Genomic DNA, 25,407 nt, shown 5'->3' with positions numbered 1-25,407 from the left:
AGGTGACAAGTTCAGTGTCTCCCCTTTGTCTTCCTGCTTCATGTATTATCTGCATCTTCTGCTCTTTTCATGATAAGGAAGGAAGCAGCAATAGCGTGTCTACTGTGGAAATGTGGGACTACTCATCGGGCATCATGGAACCTAATATAGCAGTTTATACAACCCTGGGAGCTTTCAGAACCTAGTGTCCTAACATGTACATCCAAGTTTTCTAAGGCTCTTGACCAAGTAGTAGACTATGAGCCCCCAGGGGTTCACACAGATTTTCTAGGGTCTTCACACTGCTAACCACAGTCATGGCAACACCTTCATTACCTTTTTAAACATTGTTTTCCCAATTGTCCCCTTAAAATTGGGCAGTTTAGGCTGGGCACGGTGGCTCACACCTGTAATCCCAGCACTTTGGGAGGCCAAAGCAGGCAGATCACTTGAGGTAAGGAGTTTGAGACCAGCCTGGCCAACATGGTAAAACCCTGTCTCTACTACAAAATACAAAAATTAGCTGGGCATGGTGGTGCATGCCTGTAATTCCAGCTGCTCGGGAGGCTGAGGCATAAGAATCCCTTGAACCCAGAAGGCAGACGTTATAGTGAGCCGAGATAGTGCCACTGCACTCCAGCCTGGGCAACAAGAGTGAAACTCCATTTCAAAAAAAAAAAGAAGCAGGCCCAAATCCTTTTTTTTTTTTTTTTTTTTTTTGAGACAAGAGTCTTGCTTTGTTGCCCAGGCTGGAGTGCGGTGGCGTGATCTTGGCTCACTGCAAGTTCTGCCTCCCAAGTTCACACCATTCTCCTGCTTCAGCCTCCCGAGTAGCTGGGACTAGAGGCGCCCACCACCACACCCGGCTAATATTTTGTATTTTTAGTAGAGATGGGGTTTCACCGTGTTAAACAGGATGGTCTCGATCTCCTGACCTTGTGATCTGCCCGCCTTGGCCTCCCAAAGTGCTGGGATTAAAGGTGTGAGCCACTGCGCCCGGCCAGGCCCAAATCTAAAAGTAAAACTTAGCATAGACAATAAAAATGGTGAGAATTCCATTCCCTGGTTACTTACCCCATAGGCTGAAGAGCTGCCTCTGCCTGTAAGGATCAGGGCATTCTGTGTTTGATGGCAGAACCTATGTCAGAATGCAGCACAATCCCTGAAAAGTGAGAAGAACATCAGGGAGAGTTATCCTGACCTTGAGATTGCTTCTCTAGCTCTTTCATTAAAAATATATATATGTAAGAACCAAGAAGGAGATCCCCTCTTGCCACCTCCGTTCTTTGAACTCAGCTACTCAAGGCCCATTTTGTCGAGATCAAGGGCTCCCATGAGTGACTGTGAGGCAGATCTGATCACTCAGAGGGCAAAAGGTAATCTCATAAAACCTGAAGATGTGAAAGGAGAACGTTGCCGCTGCTCAGAAACTCCACTAGCCCATCTTGAAAAGAAATCATCTACGAACAGAGTAATTCCCACTTTCCAATTCTAGGCCTTATAGTTCTGCTGAGTGTCCCTAAACTTTTTTTTCTTTTCTTTTTGAGACAGAGTCTTGCTTTATCCCCCAGGCTGGAGTGCAGTGGTGCACTCTCGGCTCACTGCAACTTCCGCCTCCTGGGATCAAACGATTATCATGTCTCAGCCTCCCAAGTAGGTGGGATTACAGGTACACACCATCACACCCGGCTGATTTTTGTATTTTTAGCAGAGATGGGGTTTCAACATATTGGCCAGGCTGGTCTTGAACTCCTGACCTCAGGTGATCTGCCTGCCTCAGCCGCCCAAAGTGCTGGGATTACAGGCGTGAGCCTCTGTGCCCAGCCTTCTGCTCCTTCTTGTTTTACCCACCTACTGTAAGACAACTAAGCTAAAACACATTTTGTAAGCAAACCAAAAGGAAGCTCTCTAGGTGGTATGGCTACTATACTCAGGATACTTGAACTTTCCTTGACCCAAAAATGGCTATCTGGAAGTCAGCAATCTCAGAGTATATTTCAAATGCAAACTAGAATACATTAGTGTAAACTAAGACAGTCCAGAGCCTTTGCTTGAGTAACATTAGATGCAGCAAAACCATGGGCTTCATGCATGATTGGTATTGTAAGAGAAGCCACAGGGAGAATAAAATATGACACCTTTGGCCAGGCGCAGTGGCTCATGCCTGTAATCCCAACACTGTAGGAGGCCGAGGTGGACAGATCATCTTAGGTTAGGAGTAAGAGACCAGCCTGGCCAACATGGTGAAACCTCATCTCTACTAGAAATACAAAAAGTAGCTAGGCGTGGTGGCAGGCACCTGTGATCCCAGCTGCTTGGGAGGCTGAGGCAGGAGAATCAATTGAACCCAGGAGGTAGAGGTTGCAGTGAGCCAAGATCATGCCACTGCACCCCAGCTTGGGCAACAGAGCAAAAATCCATCTAAAAAAAAAATTAAATAAATAAAATAAAATAAAAAATTTATATATATATTTTTTATATATATTATATATTTTTATTATACATATTATATATATATAAAAAACATCTTCTTGACCTATGACCAAAGTTCCTTCTAAACTCAATTTGGGGCACCATATATCACAAACCAGATGACAAGAAATTAAATAAATTTTAGTCTTTTTCATGCCATCCCAATTATAACTTGATCATTTCACTAACATGTTTCAGCAAATGCTGGAGTTTTTCTCTCTTTAGGAGTCCTCTCTCACTTTACCCTGCTTAATAAAGCACGTCACACACTTAGAAACAGGATGGAGACAGGCCAGCTTCAAGACATGCTGCACAGGGAGAACAGGCTGTCCCAAAAACAGAGGGCTCTACACCCCTCTGAACTTCACAGTAGACCGGCTACACACAAATGCCTGAATGAAGGAAGTCCCTCAAGAAAATGAACAGTTGGTGAGATCAAGACTTCTGGCCCAAAGGGCCTACAGCTGGTCTGACCATTCATCAATCTGAATTTAAACGGAGACACATTGGACTGTGACATGCAATAAAAAACTGAACTAGCAAAGGGTTTTAATTTGGGTTTCCTTTCCACCCTACACAGCTCCAGCAAATGGAGGAGTGAGTGTGCCTGCGGTGCTCCTCACACATCTAGGGTAGTTCCCATTCACAGTGGTCAATCTTTGGGATTTTTCACACATTGCAGGGTCACTGTTGATCTATGCTAACCTAGAATGTCCAGATAAAAGCTCCTGTTTACACACTGGAGAGAAAATTGTCAAATCTGAAAGCCCATGAACTATCCCAGGCAGGGGGAACACATATAGGAAAAAATACAGAATCTGACATGAGAAGCCTAATTTCAGATTGACCTGTACAGCTTTACAATTGTGAGTAATTAACTTACTTTCTCTAGGCTCTGTTATTCTCACATCAATAATGAGAAAAGCGAACTGAAAAGTCTCCCAGATCCCTTCCAATCTTTACATCCTCTGACTTTATGATTAAAAGGTTATTTTAATAAGGCTAAAACTGTGGCTTAACCCCAATGGGAGCCTGCTGGGATTATGCTAAGCAAAACTATTCCACACAGACAGAGCCATTCTGACCACGTGCCTCCCTACAATAGGTATCATACAGATGTGCATACAGATATGCACCAGGTATGAGAAGTCCCTTGTACAGAGGACATTGACTGATTCAATAATAGGCTGATTCAGTCATCCAACCAACAAATATTTACTTAGCACCTTCTAGGTATTTAGGGATACAACAGAACAAAACAGACAAAATCCTGTCCCTAATGGAGCTTACAGTTTAATGAAGGAGAAGGGGGAGTCAAATATCAAGTAGGAAATATGAGTTGAGAATATATTTTATGCAAAGCGGCCTGGAGGCCCTTGATAAGGTGATTTTTGAGCTGAAACCCTAAGCAGTGAGAGAGTGAGCCATGCAGACGCCAGAGGAAGAATGTTCCAGGCAGAGGGAACAGCAAGGCCCAGAGACAGGACAGGGTCAAGCATGCCTGGCATGTTAAAGGAAACACCATAAGCTCAGTGTTTATACAGAGAAGTAAGAGCAGGAGAGTAGCAGGAAGCACAGAGAGACAGGTAGTAGGGGGGCAGATCATGTAGAGACAGAAAGCCACTGGAGAGTTTGAACAGAGGGGTAAACATGATCTAAATTCCACTGTAAAAGGACTGTTCTAGCTGTTGTATTGAGAGTAGACTGGCTGGGCACAGTGGCTCACGCCTGTAATCCCAACACTTCGGGAGGCCGAAGCAGGGGGATCACTCAAGGCCAGGAGTTCATGACCAGCCCAGCCAACATAGTGAAACCCTGCCTCTACTAAAAATACAAAAAATTAGTTGGGCATGGTGGCTAACGCCTGTAGTCCCAGCTACTAAGGAGGCTAAGGCAGGAGAATCGCTTGAACCCGGGAGGTGGAGGTTGCAGAGAGCCGAGATCATGGCATTGCACTCCAGCCTTGGTGACAGAGCAAGACTCCAACTCAAAAAAAAAAAAAAAAAAAAAAAAAGAGCGTAGACTGAAGGAGACAAGCATGGAAACAAGGAAACCAGTTAGGAGACTACTGAGATAATCCAGGTGAGAGATCATGGCAGATAGGTCCAGGGTGGCAGCAGTGAGGAGTGAAGAGGGACAGACTCTGGGATATATTCTAAAGTTGAATCAACAGGACACTGGAGGACAAGACGATCTTGGAAAATCTTGGGACTACTGCAGAATTGAATGAGCTAAATGGCACTGAATTCCAACATCCACTGTGAAATCCTGGGATCAGGGATTTGTTCATCTCTGTCACCCAGCATCCCACCCAGTACTTGGCACATAATGGGGATATAAAAGGTCTTCAGTTCTTTAGTGAATAAATGTGGAACTGAATATATTACAAAGCCAAGAGACCTGCAGTTTCATAGGTCATTAGGAGACCAAAAAGCATCAGGTATTAGACATATTTTACTAGCAATGGATCCCACTCCCCTGAGTGAATCTCTTTTTTTTTTTTTTTTAGAGACAGAGTCTCGCTCTGTCACCCTGGCTGGCAGTGGCACAATGTCAGCTCACTGCAATCTCCATCTCCTGGGTTCAAGCAATTCTCATGCCTCAGCCTCCCGAGTAGCTGGGACTATAGGAACCCACCACCATGCCCAGCTAAATTTTTTTTTTTTTTTGTATTTTAGTAGAGATGGGGTTTCACCATTTTGCTGAGGGTGGTCTCAAACTCCTGAGCTCAGGCAATCCATGTGCCTTGGCCTCCCAAAGAGCTAAGATTTTACAAGCGTGAGCCACTGTGCTCAGCCTGAATCTATTTTTTTAATAAAAAATTTTCCTTTATAACTTATTTCACAGTAGTAAGCGTGAAGCCAACAAACAACTTCACATAATACAGCTGAGAATCTGAACAACTTGGCCATTTCCCTGAGAGGCCAGATGTAGTCACCAATCTCATACCACCTCAGCAACTCCCATCTAAAATACAGGGATAAATGTTACACAAGTAGTAAGCTCATGTTCTTATAAATAGTAAATCATGCACCAGGCACGATGGCTCACACCTGTAATCCCAGCACTTTGGGAGGCAGAGGCAGGTGGATCACCAGAGGTCAGGAGTTCAAGACCAGCCTGGCCAACATGGTTAAAACCCTGACTCTACCAAAAACTACAAAAATTAGCCAGGAGTGGTGGCCCGCACCTGTAATCCCAGCTACTCTGGTGGATCACCAGAGGTCAGGAGTTCAAGACCAGACTGGCCAACATGGTTAAAACCCTGACTCTACCAAAAACTACAAAAATTAGCCAGGAGTGGTGGCCCGCACCTGTAATCCCAGCTACTCAGGAGGCTGAGGCAGGAGAATCACTTGAACTCAGAAGGCAAGGGTTGCAGTAAGCCAAGATCACACCACTGCACTCCAGCCTGGGCAACAGAGCGAGACTGTATCAAAAATAAAAATAAAATAAAATAAAAATAAAGACATATAGGATGTCACTTACATGGACAGGTGTTCAGGGCTTGTGTGGAGGAGCTGTGGATGAAGACGAAAGTCGACCTGGAGACAGTGGAGGCCAACTGGAGTTAATGAATGAGGAAAGGAGAGAAAGAGACAAGGAAAAGGGTAAGGGGAGTGGAAGATTTGCCTCAGTGTGGAGGTCATCTCTGATTGCTGACAAAGGCAGTGGAAAATATTGGAGAAGGTCTTAAAATATTGCTAAAGGTTGGTTTCAGAAAATCTTGTAACATTTCTTTTACTTTAAAAGAAAACATAGCATCTCAAGGGTTTAAGTATGAGATTTTTTTTCCCTCTTTTTCCTGTGTATTTCAGAGTAGTTCAACCATTCAGCCACAGAAAATAATATCAGTATGAACCACATTTGAATACTACCAATAAAGACACAGGACTCTCCTCCTTTGAGGTCGAGCACGTCTATTCACTTGCTGCTCAGCCTCCTCTTCTGCCCACCCTCACCTCCTTTTCTGGCATCTGCTCCTCCCATGGAGGACTCCACACCCTCCTCACAGAGCGAGGTGCCACCTCCCACTGTTTGAGGCCCCACCATGTTCCTGGCTCTACTGCCTTCTTGCGTGTGACATCTACCTTTTACCAAGCTGAGAACATAGTGCACCCATGGTGGGTTTAAGCAGACAGGTCTGATGGCCACAAAATTCTTTTGTCATGTGGTCTGTGAATTGAATTGTCCTGTCCAAAGACTAATGCATGTTCCATGTGCAGGCCAAGTGAGGTTCTATTGGAATGAGGAACCACTAAGCACCTTTAACTCCTTCCAAGATCTTTTATGAGTGGGACAAAATCGAGTGATGCTAGTGACAGGAAGAGTGGAGATTCTCCTTTTGGTGACAGCTGCTGCACTCTCGTGACAATGGCAGGTCTGGCACTTGAAGCACCCAATCCTTGTAGTGTCTTCTACGGCATTTGCACATTCTTTATATAATACAGGCTTCACACCCTCAGTTTCTGCAATCACTGTCACAAATGCCACTAACAAAAGCGGTGACTGCACTCATCACAACCTTGAATTTGAGCTTTGTCTTGAGAAATGAAGGTTTCTACAGGTTTCATCATGTTCAGACTAATCCAAACTGAAGATCTACCTCCAGGAATATTTTTCTTTCTCTGTTACCTCCCTTAGCAAAAAATATGTCTCTTCTAATCTTTGATTCTTCAGCAATGCTTTGATTCTTTGGCTAAATAAAAAGCATGCTGAGGGCCAGTTGTGGTGGTTCACACCTGTAATCCCAGCACTTCACGAGGCTGAGGCAAGTGGATCACAAAGTTTAGAGTTTAAGACCAGCCTAGCCAACATGGTAAAACCCCGTCTCTTCTAGAAATACAAAAATTAGCCAGGCATGGTGGCGTGCACCTGTAATCCCAGGTAATCGGGGGAGCTGAGACAGGAGAATTCCTTGAACTCAGGAGGCGAAGGTTGCAGTGAGCTGTAATCATGCCACTGCACTCCAGCCTGGGCAACAAAGATGGTGCCACTGCACTCCAGCCTGGGTGACAGAGCAAGACTCTCTCTCAAAGAAGAAAAAAAAAGTCAAGAGCATGGGAAGTATTAAAATCAAACATAATCAATGGTCTCCCATCAGAACAGCTCCATTTTTTTTGCTATCATTATGTGTTAATGTCTATTTGCTAAACATTGATATCTGTACTAAAGTTTCAAGTGTACCATATAACACAATAGTGCTGACTTAGTAATATCCTTTGCTGTACACTAAACTTCAGGATCATACTTATATATCACAACAAAACTATCTTTCCCTAAGGTAATTACCATTAATATTGCTTTAAAATTATGAAATGTGAAGATTGTTTTTATAATTTCACAACAGCTGAACATTATTGTCTGTAAACAAAGTAATCTAATAAATCATCATCACAACAAAAGCCCCACAACATAATGTTTCACCTTATAAAAAAGCACTGACATTTATAAAACTGTCATAATCAATTTATAAAACTGTAATAGTAAATTATTTTTACTCAGAATAGTACTAAATTAACAATAAAAATATAGGCCAGGTGTGTGGTGGCTCACGCCTGTAATCCCAGCACTTTCGGAGGCAGGTGGATCACTTGAGGTCAGGAGTTTGAGACTAGCCTGGCCTACATGGCAAAACTCTGTCTCTACTAAAAATACAAAAATTAGCTGGGCGTGGTGGTGCGTGCCTGTAATTCCAGCTACTTGGGAGGCTGAGGCAGCAGAATTTCTTGAACCTGGGAGGCAGAGGTTGCAGTGAGCCTAGATAGTGCCACTGCACTCCAGCCTGGGTGACAGAGTAAGATTCTGCTTCAATCAATCAATAAAAACACATGAAGGAAGCATTTTCTATGTATTTATAAGCCCGGTATTATGTGAAGCACTTTACTATCTTATCAAATCTTCGGGATGGATCTTCAGTTCTCATGAACACAAAACAGGATACTAAGGCTCAGAAAGGAGAAGAGATGTGGCCAGGCTGTGTCCCCAGCGCCTATGATCTCACCACTAGGTTACAGTGCTTCCAAATAGCAAGTGTTATGAGGTTTTTGCTTTAAAATGAACCAATAAAAAACAAAGGCAAAAAAGGTGTACATTATTAAAAACTGGAAGAATCACTAAAAGAACCTTATGTATTTAAGTACATAACTAAAAATATTATGGAAAAGTTATTGAATTAATTAGCAAATTTACTCTAATTCTAGACTTTTATTGAGGGGTAGGTTATATAATTCATGATGAAGAAAAACTGTTCGTTTCAAGTATATTAACATAAATACCATCAATATGGTTTATCATGGTTAAATGGTCACTTAAAGCACTTCAGTTAAAATTCTGCATATCATACAATTCTACAGCTTGCTAGTAGATTGCAAAATAAATAGTCATTCAAATAAAAACAACAAAACACGTGATGTTTTTCACTGGTTGTTGCTATTTTTAGGTGAGCATTTGCTATATACCATCAGAGAGATGATAATAACAAATTGTGAATTTCTTTCATCATTATATAAAGGTGGCTTTAAGATAGAATGGTATAAGGGCAAAGAAGAATTTGAAAACTAACATCAACTCAGCGATGCATCAAGATAAAAGTAGAGACAATAGAGGCATCTTGGTGAACACCGAATTTTTTTTAGACAGAATTTTGCTCTTGTTGCCCAGACAATGAGGCCCTGCCTCGGCCTCCTGAGTAGCTGGGACTACAGGCTGGGACTACATGCCACCATGCCCGGATAATTTTGTGTTTTTAGTAGGGACAGGGTTTCTCCATGTTGGTCAGGCTGGTCTCGAACTCCCACCTCAGGTTATCCGCCTGCCTCAGCCTCCCAAAGTGCTGGGATTACAGGCATGAGCCACCGTGCCTGGCTGAATAACGAATTTAACAAAGCAGACTGAGAGAAGCAATTACCTTAAAAAAAATAATATTTGGCCAGGCGCAGTGGCTCACGCCTATAATCCCAGCACTTGGTGAGGCCAAGGTGGGTCGATCACAAGGTCCAGAATTCAAGACTAGCCTGGCCAAGATCGTGAAACCCCATCTCACCTAAAAATACAAAATTAGTAGGGCATGGTGGTGGGTGCCTGTAATCCTACCTGCTCAATAGGCTGAGGCAGAGAATTGTTTGAACCTGGCAGACAGAGGTTGCAGTGAGCTGAGATCGCGCCACTGCACTCCTGCCTCAGCGACAGAGCAAGACTCCATCTCAAAAAAAAAAAAATACACACACACACACACATAGGGTAAATCCCTAAGATCCAGGGCTTTGCAATAAATATGTAAATAAATCCCAAATATCTATGCTGAAAGTTTAAAAGAAATGCTAATTGATAGAGAAATACAACTTTTCCTTAGCTTTCTAATAATCTAGAAACAAAGAATGTTGCTAATATTTAGACAGACACTACAAAGTACCTTACAAGGAGAGATGTGTAAGGATGGCAGGATTCACCAGCAGCCCTGGGCTTGTCCACAGTATCCCCATTGATGAACAGTAACTCCATTGTGTAAATGGTGATGAACACACTATTACAGGACTTTTCCAGTTTAGACATACCATATTTTCTTTCAAACAATTCTTTGTTTACGTAGATCAGCAATATGATTATTCCATTTTTCTGAAAATCAACCAAAAGTTTATTCTCAATAATACATCCCTATGTCAGAGCAGCAATAACATATAACGACTAATTTTCTATATTTTACATCCTAACAGACCATATCATTTTACTGCTTTCAAAAAAATTTTTTCCCTTTTTGGTAGTTCTTACAATTACTTTGATGGGAGACTATAAGAGAAGTTTTAAAGTTTAGTACCTCTTTTTAGCCTTTTAATTTCTGAAAAGCAAGAGGGCAGAAAAGATCAATCAAATTAAACACAACAGCAGGGAGGCCACAATGAGGAGGTCTCCAAGGGTCTTTTAGCAAACTTCCTAAAACACTTCCTAAAACACTCTCTCAGCTGTGTGGAAATAAGATTTAACAGTTGCAGTGGTGCAGGCTCGTAATCCTAGCACTTCAGGAGCAGAAGCGGGGCAGATCACTTTGAGCTAAGCGCAACATAGCAGAAACCCCCCCCCCCCCCCCCCCCCCCCCGTCCCACCCCCTTCTCTACCAAAAATGCAAAACTTAGCCAGGCCTGGTGGCAAGCGCCTGTAGTCCCAGCTACTTGGGAGGCTGAGACAGGAGAATTGCTTGAACTCAGGAGGCGGATTTTACAGTGGGCCGAGACCGCGCCACTACCAGCCTGGATGACAGAGCAACGCTCTGTCTCAAAAAACAAAAACACAAGGTTAAGAGGGACCTCAGACTTTACAGATACAAGTTTAACAGGGACCCTAAAGCAAAAATCCCCAGCCCTTTTTCTCCCAATCATTGAAACACCAGGAGGGTATAACAGTTCTGCAGCCTAGCTGTAGCAGGCTGATGCCCCCAAGATGCCCATATCCTAATTCCGGGAACCGGTGAACATGACCTTACACAGCAAAAGGGGCTTTGCAAGTATAATGAAGTTAAGGGTCTTTGGCCAGCTTGTCCCCGCAGGGTTTATGTACTCACCTGGATCCTTATAAGAGCAGAGCAGGTGATGGAGAGCGGAGAGAGGTGTAGTGATGAAAGCAGGAAACTCGCCTCACTGGAGAAGGGCAGCACAAGCTGAGGAGAGCAGGCCGCCTCCAGGGCCAGGAAATGGAATCTCCCGCAGAGCCTGGGAAGGCACCGACCCTGCTCCCACCTTGACTCCGTGGGACTGACTGTAGAATTCTGGCCTTCAGAACTGTAAGGGAATACCTCTGTGCTGTTTTAAGCCACTAAGTGTGTGGTAATTTGTTGTAGCAGCAACAGGGAACCAGTATTGTAGTGAAGCCTCAAAACCCACCTGAAGGAGCCAGGCACAGTGGCTCATATCTGTGACACAGTTTCACTCTGTCTCCCAGACCGGAGTGCAGTCGCAAGATCTCTGCTCACTTCAACCTCTGCCTCCCCAGTTCAAACGATTCTCGTGCCTCAATCTCCCGAGTAGCTGGGATTACAGGAGCGTAGCATACCTAGCTAATTTTTGTACTTTTAGTAGAGACAGGGTTTTGCCATGTTGTCCAGGCTGGACTCGAACTCCTGGCCTCAAGTGATCCACCTGTCTCAGCCTCCCAAAGTGCTGGGATTACAGGCGTGAGCCACCGCACCCAGCACTCCTCAAGGTCTTTGATGGTAGGTTTTTCCAGGTGATCAGTCCTTGTCTGGTCTGGCTGTGTCCCACTCTCCCTCTCACCAAGTTGGAACTCCTAGCTAGTTTTCAGAGGAGGAGAGTGTGTACCCCAACCCCAGCTTAGTATGGTTCAGATCTGCATTTAACTCACGAAGCCTGGCTGCTCCCCAGGCCCTGGAGAAAAAAAAGGCTCTCGCTGCGGGTATGATACAGGACGGGCCTGTCCCCAGAACCCTGTGAGACAGAAGCCCAATGTCCCACCAGGTTGGCAGGGCTGGGGAAGGGAAAGTGTTATGGCAGCCACAAGACTAAAAAGAGGCAGCAAAGGGAGCAGGACAGCGCTCCCGTGGAACTCATGCCGCTGCCTGAGTGAGGTGAGGGAGGAGTGCACCCAGTGATGTCAGGGGCTCCAGAGGCGCGGTTCCAGCGCGGCTTTTCCCCTCGCTTCTTGCCATGTTATTCTAATCCCCTCCGGGTGAGCTGCCCACTTTGTACCCAGGGTTGCCGCTGGGGCCTGTACCCAAAAGCAGCCCCCCATGGCCATGGCCCCAGGAGTGGGGCAGAGCAGGGAGGAGTCCTGGACACAGGAGACACAGGGGCAGGAGGAAATGGGCCTCAAACTCCAGGAGGGGGCCCTTCTCATGGGTCCTGCTTATTGGCCTCTCCTCCCTTACCCCTGGGCTGATCACCCTGGGAAGAACTAAGCAAAGGCTTCTCACTCTCAGGTCCGAGAGGTTCAATTACCGGGTCCTTAGGGAGGTGCGAGCCCCTGAAACGATGCAAGGTGCCCGGCCTAATTTTTATATTTTTAGTAGAGATGGGGTTTCACTATGTTGGCCAGGCTGGTCTCGAGTTCCCGACTTCAAGTGATCGGAATGCCTCGGGCACACAAAATGTTGGAATTACAGGCGCGAGCCAACAAGCCGGGCCAGCCCTATTTATTTAAGCCTGTACATTTTGCACTTGTTAAAGTATTTGAACATACAATTATCATGTTTTCTTTAAGCAGTCCCTCCCTGTTGCACACTTGGATGGTTTATTTTTTTAGACAGGGTTTACCTCAGTCTGGCAGGATGCAGTGCCCTGATGGGATCATAGCTCATTGCAGCCTTGAACCTTGGGGTTCAAGTATCTGGGAAGCTGAGGTGTGACTACAGAGAAGGGGTCGTGCCATGTTGCCCAGGCTGCTCTTTAACTCCTGGCCTGAATGAAGGGTTCCTTCCGCCTCGGCCGCGTCCGGACAGTTTTCTAGTTTTGACCCACAGAAACACTGAGCTGTGTCGGAGTTTGTCAACTACCCTTCTCCAGCCAGCAACACACAGAACATGGCGGGGAAGTTCGCGGTTAGGGGGTCCATTCCGACAGCGGGGAAGCTCGCGGTTACCGGGCTCCACTCCAAGAAAACCACAGCCCAGCTCCAGGCACCGTGGCGTCACCGTGACGTCGCAGAAGGCCGGCGCTCTCACGTCGTCACAGAGGCCCTGTGACGTCACAGAGACCCGCCCCCTCCTGTGGAATCAATCGGAAGTCGAGGCGCGGCGGCTGGGTGTTCCAGGAGCGCCCATGCGCAGACGCGTGGCCACAGGCTGCCGGTCAGTGTTCGCAGGCTGTGTGTTAGGGCACGCAGGCTCCTACTTGGCCGCCGACACCAATAACCTACAAGGAGGAGCTTTACCACTGACTGTACTACTGCTACCTGCGCGACTTGCCAGCCTGCGGCGTAGGGCGCAGCAAGGGCCTGACGCTGAGCGAGCAGGCGCTACGCACCAAGCGGCTATCGCCTGGCGGGCACAAGCACAAAATCGGGCGGAAGCTCCTCAGTGGCCACCGCAAGCCCGCTAGCTTCGGCTGCAGCCCTTGCCACACACTCGCGTCACCTGAGCCTGTGTAGGTGCGCCTCCCAACACTTCCCCCAGCCAAGTCCCGGGGACGCCAGCAGCGTCCCCCGCCGCCGGGCGCCGCGCAGGATCGGCCAGGTCTGAGGCTGCCCTGCATTAGGGAGCTGCCTTGACCTCTGATGGCCGTTGCAACAACATCAAAGCCTTTGGAACTTTGTAGGGGGATACAAGGGGCTAGGAAACCAAGAAAACATCTTTTTAAAAATATAAGCGATCGGGCCGGGCGTGGTGGCTCACACCTGTAATCCCAGCACTTTGGGAGGCCGAGGTGGGCGGATCCCTTGAGCTCAGGAGTTCCAGACTAGCTTGGGCAACATGGTGAAATTCTGTCTCTACAAAAATACAAAAAATTAGCTGGGCATGGTGGCGCGTGCTTGTAGTCCCCGCTACTTGCAAGGCTGAGGCGGGAGGATCGCTTGAGCCCAGGAGGTGGAGGCTGCAGTGTGCCATGATCTTGCCACTGCACTCTAGCCTGGTTAACAGAGGAAGACACTGTGTCAAAAAAAGAAAAAAGAAAAAGTAACTGATCTGTGTTTTTGTCTGATTTCCTACCGGATACCGAAGGACCTGTTCAAAGTATTTTCTGTAACTCCAACTGTAACTTGGTTCTAGGAGGAGAGAATCCTTGTTTGGTCAACAGAATTTTTCACTGTCACTGAAGTTTACTGCTTCAGTATCTTTTCCTTACTAATTGATTGTTAATTAAGTAGTGTCCAAGTGAGTAGCCTTTTTAGGGTTTATTAATTAAAAGAGAGCAGCGAAAGTGGCATTTTAACTCTTCCGGGTTTTTTTTTTTTTTTTGCAGTTACTGTGGTAACTCTTTTCAAGTTCACAAATGATTTATTCTTAGCTGTAAAGAGGTCAGAAATGTAAGTGGGGAGAGACCAAAGATAGGAATATGTGTAAGATTTCTACCTAAATGTTGGCCGGGCACAGTAGCTTACGCCTGTAATCCCAGCACTTTGGGAGACCGAGGTGGTCTCGCCTGAAGTCAGGAGTTCAAGACCAGCCTGGCAAACATGACCAAACCCCGTCTCTACTAAAAACACAAAAATTAGATGGGCATGGTGCTGGGCGCCTTTAGTCCCAGCTACTTGGGAGGCTGAGGCAGGAGAATCGTTTGAACCTGGGAGGCCAAGGTTGTGGTGAGTGGAGATCATGCCACTGTGCTACAGCCTGGGCAACATCCAAAAAAAAAAGATTTCTACCTAAATGTCACAGACTGCTCTGAACGTTAATATTTGGTATTCTGATGTATATTGCACAGTGTGTCAACCTCAAATAATCAAAAGGGTCAGAATCTAAAGGGAGTTTATTCATGCAGAGAGTTTAAGGAGGGTCACCTGGGAAGCACAGATACCCAAGAGTGGAAGACAGTGTTCCAAGGCTTAGAAGTCTGGGATCACTTGCATAGACAAAGTTTAGGGAAGCTTAGCAGAATTTCAGCATCTCTCCGTGTAAGGCTTAATACATACTTAAAACAATCTGATTGGTCCGGGTGGTCTTTCTTTCACTCTGTCACCCACGCGGGAGTGCAGTGGTGCAGTCGCCACTCATCACAGCCTCAGCCTCCCTGGCTCAAGCGATCCTCCCACCTCGGCATCCCTAGTAGCTGGGACTAGAGGCATGCACCAACACACCTGACTAATTTTTGTATTTTCTGTAGAGACAGGGTTTCACCACGTTGCCCAGGCCAGTCTGAAATTCGTGGGCTTAAACAGTCTGCTCACCTCTGCCTCCGAAAGTACTGGAATTACAGGCATGAGCGACGGTGCCCAGATAGGGTGGTCTTTTTTTCTGGGAAGAGTGTATTTTACCGTCTACACTGAAGATGTAAGTCATGGGGTCTTTTGTGCCATCTGGTGTGAGTTAGGTACAGAACAATAAAGGAGGCAGTTAATCTGTAACAAAGATGAGTGATTGGAAGGAGAGGAGGACTAGTCTCTGGTCTCTCATAGTCATTTACAGAATGAAAATAAGGAAGGAATAAATTATAATTTGAGAAGCAGAAGTCACAAACATGCTATGTGACTCTGTCAGGGTGTAACTTCCCTCTTGGCATGATAAATTTATAGAGGGTCCTGAAACTTTTTTTAATTTTATAGTTGCTAGGTTCTCTGCACTGTTGATCCCACAACAATTCTTCGAGGTAGATGCTACTATCCACTTTTTGTTTGTTTGTTTTTGAGACAGAGTCTTGCTCTGTAATCCAGGCTGGAGTGCAGTGGCGTGATCTCGGCTCACTGCAACCTCTGCCTCCTGGGTTCAAGCAATTCTGCAACCTTAGCCTCCCCAGTAGCTGGGATTACAGATGCACACTACCACGCCTGGCTAATTTTTGTGTTTTTAATAGAGACCTGGTTTTACCTTGTTGACCAGGCTGGCCTCGAACTCTTGACCTCAGATGATCCACCCGCCTCGGCCTCCCAAAGTGCTGGGACTACAAGCATGAGCCACCACGCCCTGCCCACATTTTAGAAAATGAATTCTAAGGCACAGAGAGTTCAAGTACCTTTCCAAAGATGACACAGCTAATTAGACAGCAGACTAGGTGACCTGACCCCAGGATTTTGCCCTTGACCTCGACACTACCTTGTTGAGCACAGCAGTAAATATGTCATACATAGCTTTATCCAGAATTTTCCTGTTGGTTGTGGTAAACCATGTTTTGTTGTTTTGAGACAGGGTCTTCTGTTGCCCAGGCTGCTGGTGTGCAGTGACACAAACATGGCTCACTGCAGCCTCAACCTCCTGGGCTCAGGCAATCCATTTCAGCTTCCGAAAGTGCTCGGATTACAGGAATGAGCCATAATGCCTGGCCTCACGCTATATTTTAATGCTTTTTTCGAAAATGAAAACTTTTGGCCGGGCACAGTGGCTTACGCCTGTAATCCCAGCACTTTGGGAGGCCGAGGCGGGCAGATCACGAGGTCAGGAGATTCAGACCATCCTAGCTAACATGGTGAAACCCCATTTCTACTAAAAAATACAAAAAATTAGCCAGGTGTAGTGGCAGGTGCCTCAAGTCCCAGCTACTCGGGAGGCTGAGGCAGGAGAATGGTGTGAACCCAGGAGGTGGAGCTTGCAGTGAGCCAAGATCATGCCACTGCACTCCAGCCTGGGCTACAGAGTGAGACTCCGTCTCAGAAAAAGAAAATGGAAACTTTTACCAGTGATTCCCTTCCTTCAAACTAATGTATAAGTGATAAGAAAATGATGCTGTTCTGTTTTGTTTTCTTTTTGCATGTTTTTTGTTTTTTGTTTTTTGGTTTTTTTTTGAGACAAGGTCTTGCTCTGTTTCCCAGGCTGAAGTGAGGTGATGCAATCATGGCTCACTGCAGCCCGGACCTCCCAGACTCAAGCAATCCTTCCCCCAGCCTCCCAAGTAGCTAAGACTACAAGTGTGTGCTACCACAGTTGGCTAATTTTTGTATTTTTTGTAGAGACAGGGTTTCACCATGTTGCCCAGGCTGGTCTCAAACTCCTGGGCTCAGCTATCCTCCACCCTTGGCCTCCCAAAGTGCTGGGATTACAGGCTTGAGCCACTGTACCTGGCTGATGCTGTTCTTTTCAAATGCATTTTTACTTTTTTTTTTTTTTTTTTTTTTTGAGATGGAATCTCACTCTGTCTGCCCTGCTGGAGTGCAGTGGTGCGATCTTGGCTCACTGCAGCCTGGTCTTGAACTCTTGACCTCAGATGACCCACCTGCCTCGGCATCCCAAAGTGCTGGGATTACCAGTGTGATCCACCACACATGGCAATTTTGCTCGTTTTAGGTACTAGAACTTGTTAATTTAAAAAAAAAAAAAAAAGTGTTTTTTTTTTTTTTTTTTTGAGCTGGAGTGCAGTGGCATGATCTCGGCTCACTGCCACCTCCGCCTTTTGGGTTCAAGCGATCCTCCTGCCTCAGCCTCTCGAGTAGCTGGGACTACAGGCACATGCCACCATGCCCAGCTAATTTTTGTATTTTTAGTAGAGACAGGGTTTCATCATGTTGGCCAGGATGGTCTCGATCTCTTGACCTCGTGATTCACCCACCTCAGCCTCCCCAAATGCTAGATTACAGGCATGAGCCACTGCGCCCGGCCAAAAAAAAATTTTTTTTGAGACAAAGTCTCATTCTGTCATGCAGGCTGGAGTACAGTGGCACAATCACAGCTCACTTGCAGCCTAGACTTCCTGGACTCAGGTGATTCTCCCACCATAGTCTCCCAAGTATCTCGGACTACAGGTGCACGCCACCACACCCGGCTAATTTTTGTGTGTTTGTTTGTTTTTTGAGATACAGTCTCGCTCTGTTGCCCAGGCTGGAGTGCAGTGGCGCGATCTCAGCTCACCGTATTAGCCAGGATTGTCTTCATCTCCTGACCTCGTGATCCGCCCACCTCGGCCTCCCAAAGTGCTAGGATTACAGGTGTGAGCCACCGAGCCCGGCCCACACCCAGCTAATTTTTTTTTTTTGTATTTTGTAGAGAAGGTGTTTTGCCACATTACCCAGGCTGGTCTCAAAACTCATGGGCTCAAGCGATCTTCCAGCCTCAGCCTCCTAAAGTGCTAGGATTGCAGGCATGAGGCACTGCTCCTGGCCTTTTTTTTTTTTTTTGAGACGGAGCCTTGCTCTGTCTCCCAGGCTGCAGTGCAGTGGCCAGATCTCAGCTCACTGCAAGCTCCGCCTCCCGGGTTCACACCATTCTCCTGCCTCAGCCTCCCGAGTAGCTGGGACTACAGGTTCCTGCCACCTCGCCCGGCTAGTTTTTCATATTTTTAGTAGAGACGGGGTTTCACCGTGTTAGCCAGGATGGTCTCGATCTCCTGACCTCGTGATCCGCCCGTCTCGGCCTCCCAAAGTGCTGGGATTACAGGCTTGAGCCATCGCGCCCGGCCGCTCCTGGCCTTTTTAATTCAATTTAAATTATAAATGTGATCGCTATAGAAATATGTGTATTATTTATCTGCTGCTATGTAACAAATTACTCCAGACCTAGTGGCTTCAAAGTAAATACTTAGGGCCAGGCACAGTGGCTCATACCTGTAATCCCAACATTTTGGGAGGCCGAGGTAGGTAGATCGCTTGAGTCAGCAGTTTAAGATCAGCCTGGGCAACATAATGAGACTCCATCTCTACAGAAAATGCAAACATTAGTCATGCATGGTGGTGCACACCTGTGGTCCCAGCTACTCAGGAGGCTGATGCAGGAGAATCGCTTGAGCCCAGGAGGGAGAGGTTGCAGTGAGCCAAGATCACACCACCGCACTCCAGCTGGGGTGACAGAGTGAGACTCTGTCTCACAAAGACATAAATAAAATACTTAGGATCTCCATTTCTGTGGGTCAAGAATTCAGGAGTGACAGAGCTGGGTCATTTGGGCTCAGGGTGTCTCATGACATTGCAGTCAAGCTGTCCACTGAGACTGTAGTCACCTAAAGCCTGTTTCCAAGATGGCTCGCTCATGTGACTGCTGACCGGAGGCCTCAGTTCCTGTCACATGAGCCTCTCTACAGGCTACTTAGGTGTCATGGTGTGACAGCTGGCTTTCCCAAGTGAGCAATCAAAGAGTGAGCAAGAGGAAGCCACAGTACCTTTTATGATGTAGTTTGCAAAGTTGCAAGCCATCACTTTTGCTTTTTCCCATCTGTCAAAAGGGAATCATGTAACCCAGCCCACACTCAAGGGGATAGGAACTGGGCTCTGCCTTTTGAAGAGAGTATCAGAGAATTTGTGGACGTATTTTAAATGACCATACTATGTTTAATTATTGCAAGTACGGTCACTGTAGAAAAATTGGAAAATAGGGACAAGCAAAAAAACAAATCACTTGTAATTCCATGACTCAATGGATAGCATTACTAGTTGGGTGTATATAATTCCAATATTCAAAATACATATTTTCTCAAAATATAAACGCACTGTATATACTGTGGTGTAATCTCTTTCACTTAACGTATTTTCTCAAAATATAAACACACTGTATATACTGTGGTGTAATCTGCTCTTTCACTTAATGCATTATAAAAAATACCTTTCGTGTCAAATATTCTTTTTTTTTTTTTTTTGAGACGGGGCTTCGTTCTTGTCACCCAGGCTAGAGTGCAATGGTGTAATCTCCGCTCACTGCAACCTCTGCCTCATGGGTTCAAGTGATTCTCCTGCCTCAGCCTCCCAAGTAGCTGGGATTGCAAGCATGCGCCACCACATCGAGCTAATTTTTTGTGTTTTTAGTAGACACAGGATTTCACCATGTTGGCTAGGCTAGTCTCAGACTCTTGACCTCAAGTGATCACCCACCTCGGCCTCCCAAAGTGCTGGAATTACAGGCATGAGCCACCGCACTTAGCCCCTCATAACATTTTTTAATGGCTGCATACATTTCATCATATGTATGTATCATAACTGATTTAATGAATTCTGTTATAGGACACTTAGTTTGTTTACAGGTTTTCCCTGTTTTATACATTTTGTTAAATGAACATCCCTACAACACATTTATTTGTACAATCATGACTGTTTCTTAAATCCCTGGAAGCGAAATTTTTGCAACACAGTTTGCATAATTTTAAACTTCAAATGCCTGTTACCTAATTTGAGCAGAATTTTTACTGCAATAATCAAGAGTCCATTTGGCCAAATTCCTTATCTATGACAACACCTGCGAAAGTTCAAATATTGATAACTGTAAGTGAATTTGTTGAGAGTGACTGAAATCACTATGGAATGAGAAGTTGCTATAAAAATTTTACTAAAGAGTGAACTGGCCGGGCGCAGGGGCTCACGCCTGTAATCCTAGCACTTTGGGAGACCAAGGTGAGCAGATTGCCTGAGCTCAGGAGTTTGAGACCAGCCTGGACAACACAGTGAAATCCCATCTGTGCTAAAAGTACAAAATTAGCCAGGCGTCGTGGTGGGCACCTTTAATCCCAGCTACTCAGGAGGCTGAGGCAGGAGAATCACTTGAGCCCAGGAAGTGGAGGTTGCAGTGAGCCGAGATCGCACCACTACACTCCAGCCTGGGCGACAGAGTGAGACTCTGTCTCAAAAAGATAAAATAGGGAGATGCGAGTGTGTTAGCACCAGCACCAACACACTACCAAACAGTTTTCCAAAGTGGGGGCACCAGTGTAAACTCCCATTAGAGCTGTATGGATTTCTCTTACAGCACGTCCTCTAAATCTTCGGCACTGTTAGTGTTTCCAGCTTTAGGATTTTCGGTGACTCTGGAGAGGGATCTCATAGTGGGTTTTTGTTTTTTGTTTTTGTTTTTGGGTTTTGGGTTTTTTTTTTTTCTTAACAAAATATATTCCAATTTAAAACAGAATTCATTTCAGGAGGAAGATATGAAAAGTCAACTTCCATCAGTGTCTGGATTAAGGATCAGGGCCAGTGGCCATGGGAGGTGACACTGAGCCGCTCCTCAGCCCCTCCTGCCGTCCCCCAACGTGCACGACACATACATTTCAAACAGTAAAAGGTTTAAAAACAGCATTGTATAGAATATTCTTTTTTAAATAAGGTTGAAATTATCTGAAATCAGGACAGTGTAATATACAAGTATCACTGGGTCCCATCTGCCAGGCCAGCCGCAGGATCTGCTGCCACCACTGGGGACATTGGCAAGGGAATGCCCCTCTAGGGGAGCCGGGGGACCCAGGGCATGGGTCTTGCGGTGGCCAGGGGCTGCTGCCGCCTGGGCGTGACATGGTCAGAGAAGGTGGTCAGCACTCACGAGAAAGCATTGGCAGGTGAGATTCACCAAGGTAAAAACATACACCCACACGTGGTCCCACACATGACACGGGTGGGGGTCGGCTGCCCGTTCCCCGACCTGAGGGTGTCACACTGGTGCGAGAACCACTGCCTGGGACTCTACTGGGGCAGACACCCCTACCCCAGGCCTGTAACACCCACCTCTGCTTTTTTGAGGGGTCAAGGGATCAGGCACTCAGACCCAGAGGACCCAGGCCAAACGGTTTGGTGGCCTCAACCTGGCTCTGGGATGCTTGGCACAGCCCCCTCCCCTGGAAGGGCTAATACTAAGCACCCCAGCCTGCATGCTGGGCGATTCCACCCTTGTGCCAGGTCCAGGTCCCCTTGTGCGATCTGGGCCCTCAGAGATGCCACAAGTCTAGGCCCCCTAGAGGGGTCCGCTGCTGGCAGTGGATACACTGGCCCCGCCAGGAGTGGCACCATCTGCTCCCCCAGGGCACGGCCGGGCCCCAGCACTCACCATGGGGGTTTCTGGCGCCAACCCTCTTAAGTAGACACTTGGCACAAAAAAAGGACGCTTCTGGGAGAGACAAAAGCGGAAAAGTGGCGAGGGGCGCGGGGACGCTGCCCGGTTTCCCAGTGGGGCTGATCACCAGAAATGTACCTGTCCCCTCCACGGGGCTCCCCCTCTTCTCCCGCCAGAAGCCAGCAGACAGCCCTGCGCAGAAGAAGACCCGGGCAGGCGTGACAGTGGCAGGCGGGAACTGCTGGTCGGGGTGGTCTTATTTGGGGGCTGTTTCTTTCTTTTTTTTGAGATGGAGTCTGCTCTGTCGCCCAGGCTGGAGTGCAGTGGCGCGATCTCGGCTCACTGCAAACTCCGCCTCCCGGGTTTACACCATTCTCCTGCCTCAGCCTCCCGAGTAGCTGGGACTACAGGCACCTGCCACCTCGCCCGGCTAGTTTTTTGTATTTTTTAGTAGAGACAGGGTTTCACCGTGTTATCCAGGATGGTCTCGATCTCCTGACCTCGTGCCTCGGCCTCCCAAAGTGCTAGGATTACAGGCTTGAGCCACCGCGCCCGACTGGGGCTGTTTCTTTTATAATCTGTCAAGGCCACAAGCAGCCGTCCAGGGTCCCAGAATCGCAGTGGGCGAGGGCAGCACGGGCGATCCATCCTGGGGACAGCTGTGCGAAGCCCAGACCCACAGAGTGCTGCAGTGATCAGTCAACAGCAGGCGAAAGAGCCACCTCCCCAAAAACAGTCCCCTCGTTCCCCACCTTCCAAGTCTCTGGGGGAGAACCAGTCTGGGTGCCTCAGTGCCTAAAGGGGCCCCGGGAGGCGGTCCCCCAGGCTGTGGCTCAGTGCGCAGCCGTGGCCTGGCGGGCTCCCCATCAGACCGTGGCTGTGGCCAGCCAGGCCTGGAAGCTGCCAGGGCCGGTGCCTGCTGCCACCTTCCACGCGGCCCTGGCCAAAGTGCCAGTGCTGGCTTCCCGCTCCTCGGGGGCGGACACAAGTACTTGGTACAAGGCCGGAGCTGCGGGCCAAGTCCCTCTCTCTACCTCTCCGGTACACACCTCAGAATATGCTGTAAAAGTCCGCACCCCACCCTCACTGTTTCCAAATTGGGGACAACACAAAGCAGAACAAAACGAAAAGAAATGGCCCCATCCAAGTGGCCTTTCTCTGAGTGTTACTGGGGACCATCCTTCTAGCCTCCAAGTCCACATGGGCTCCAGTGGGGTGCACTCCAGCTGGGGCAGGGTGGCCGTGCAGCCCTCTGGAGCCCCTGGGCAGCCTGGAGTGGCCAATGTCGCCCCTGGAGGCACAACCCAGAGGAGCCCCGAGCCCCCATGACTCCAGCCCAGGGACCCTTCCCAGCCTCTGCAGAGGGATGGGGTACCTGGCCAGAATAGAGGACCCTGGGCGTTTCTTCAACCTGTGAGGTCAGGCGTTCTTTTTACTCAAAAAAAAAAAAAAAAAAAAAAGTTTAGGCACTTCCCAGGGTGGGCGACTGAGGGAGTCCCCCAGCCCCTCTTCGGGAGTCCAGTGGGCAAAACACAGCATTGAGTTGTCAAGAGGCCAGGCGCACTGGGCGTCAATAACTTTAAAAAGGGGAAAAAATGTTAGTCCCCGAGTCTCCAGGCCTTTCGTGCTGAAGAAGAAAAGAAGCGGGGAAGAGAAAGAAAAAGCACGTGGGTTTGGAAGGACAGTCGCCGGAGGCTGCTGGAGTGGGCACCCCCATGCTGGCTGGCAAGGGGCTCCGTGAGGCCCAGAGTCGCTGGGGACACGGGGCACTCGTGTGTTTTATGTTTCGCTGGGTTTTTTTTTTTTTTTTTTTAGAAAAAAGCGAGCCATAAGCCAAGGCCGGAAAAAGGCTGCCTTTGCCCGTTGACAAAAGGTGAGAAGGCGCGCGAGGTGTTCGGAGAAATATACATCCCCTGACAACTATGAAATAAAAACCATTTGTTAAAAATATTTAAAACAAACAAACAAACAAAAACAAAATAACTCGGCAGGCAGAGGCCCCGGCCCGGGGTCAGCAGCGCCACCCGGCGGCAGCCGCGGGCTCGGTGTGAAGGAAAGTTTGTCCGGGCCCTTGTCTCCGTCCCGTCTCCCTGGGCCTGGGCGCTTTCAGACCGGGTTGTGCTCCTTGAGGTTGAGCTGCAGGATGGTGCCCTTCACGGCCGCGAGCACGAAGCGGATGTTCTTCGTGTAGATGATCTTGTCGCCGTCGGGGTTCGTGTCCACGAACAGCTTCAGGATGAACTCCCGCGCCGCTGGGCGTCCCGCTGGGGCCCGTCGAGCTCGGGGATGGAGCCCACCAGGTGCGAGTACAGGATACTGTCCTCCAGCAGGTCCTTCTTGTTGAGGAAGAGGATGATGGAGTTCTGGAACCAGGGATAGTTGACGATGGTCCGGAACAGGGCTTTGCTCTCCTCCACCCGGTTCTCCTTGTCCGACTCCGCCAGGACTTGGTCGTATTCACTGAGGGCGACGACAAACAGGATGGACGTCAGGTTCCCAAAGCAGTGGATCCGCTTCCTGGAGCCGACCGCTGTCCCCCCACCTTCCACCATCCTGAAGATAAGGCTCTCCAGGTCGAAAGATGCCGGTGGTGGGCACGCGGCCCCGCAGCGCGTCCTGCGGGGTGGGCAGGTGGCCCGAGGCGGCCCTGCGGGCAGCGTCCGTCAGGCAGTACTTGGCCGGGTCCGAGAGCTGGCACTGGCGCCTGCGGTCGCAGCACTCCTGGATGCCGGGGTCCGTCCCACAGGGTCCTGATGGCGCTGACGTACCAGTGCTCGAAGGTGGTCACCGTCTCCACGTCCGCCTCCCGGATCAGGAGCCACTGGCCTTGTTCTGCTCCTCCTTGTGGAGGATCTTCAGCGTCTCCACGGCCCGGATCGTGGCCTGGATGGCGGTGAAGATGTTGTGGTAGACGAGCTTGGTGAAGCCGCGCTTGGCCTCCTCCCAGTAGCAGGCGCCCTGGACGATGCGCGTCTGTTTGAAGAAGATGCTCTTCCCGCTCTCGCCCCTGCGGAGCAGCAGCAGCTTGAGCTGGCGCCGGGCGTCGCGCTCGTCCCCCGCATCTGCTTCTGGATCTCGGCGTTGAGCCGCTCCTTCACCTCATCGCTCAGGCAACGTGCCATCACGGACTCCAGAGTCATCGTCCCGGCCCGGCCGCCGCCCACCGGCCCCCGCCCGCCCTGCCCCGCCTCGGCCGCTGCCTGCGAGCCGCCGGGTCCCCGCTGGGGCAGCGCCAACCGCGGACTCCCGCGCTGCCGCTTAGCCTGCGCTGCCGCCGCAGCCACCGCCAACCGCAGCCTCTGCAGCCGAGCGACAGCGCCCGAGTTGGGGTTTTTTTTTTTGTTTTTTGTTTTTTGTTTTGAGACGGAGTCTCACTCTGTTGCCCAGGCTGGAGTGCAGTGGCGCGATCTCGGCTCACTGCAACCTCTGCCTCCTGGGTTCCAGCGATTCTCCTGCCTCAGCCTCCCAAGTAACTGGGATTACAGACGCCTGCCACCACACCTGGCTAATTTTTTTGTATGTTGTTTAGGAGAGACAGCGTTTCACCGTATTAGCCAGGATGATCTCGATCTCCTGACCTCGTGATCCGCCCGCCTAGGCCTCCCAAAGTGCTGGGGTTACAGGCG

At 48.3% G+C, this 25,407-nt stretch overlaps 1 long non-coding RNA gene and 1 pseudogene across 1 annotated transcript; one reads left to right on the top strand and one right to left on the bottom strand.

The window, feature by feature from the left end:
• The first annotated feature begins 14,111 nt into the window (after positions 1–14,111).
• LOC103882782 lies at positions 14,112–21,030 on the top strand. Its single transcript, XR_644720.1, has 2 exons — positions 14,112–14,269; positions 20,877–21,030. It is a non-coding gene; the product is annotated as an uncharacterized LOC103882782 (long non-coding RNA).
• Positions 21,031–23,219: 2,189 nt separating this feature from the next.
• Positions 23,220–24,921, bottom strand: LOC101003940 (annotated as a pseudogene).
• Between the last annotated feature and the right edge of the window lie 486 nt (positions 24,922–25,407).

Source organism: Papio anubis, chromosome 4, assembly GCF_008728515.1.
Source record: "Papio anubis isolate 15944 chromosome 4, Panubis1.0, whole genome shotgun sequence".
Taxonomy (NCBI): Eukaryota; Metazoa; Chordata; class Mammalia; order Primates; family Cercopithecidae; genus Papio; species Papio anubis.
The sequence above is the reverse complement of the archived record's forward strand: the minus strand, read 5'-3'. Positions and strand labels throughout refer to the sequence as shown.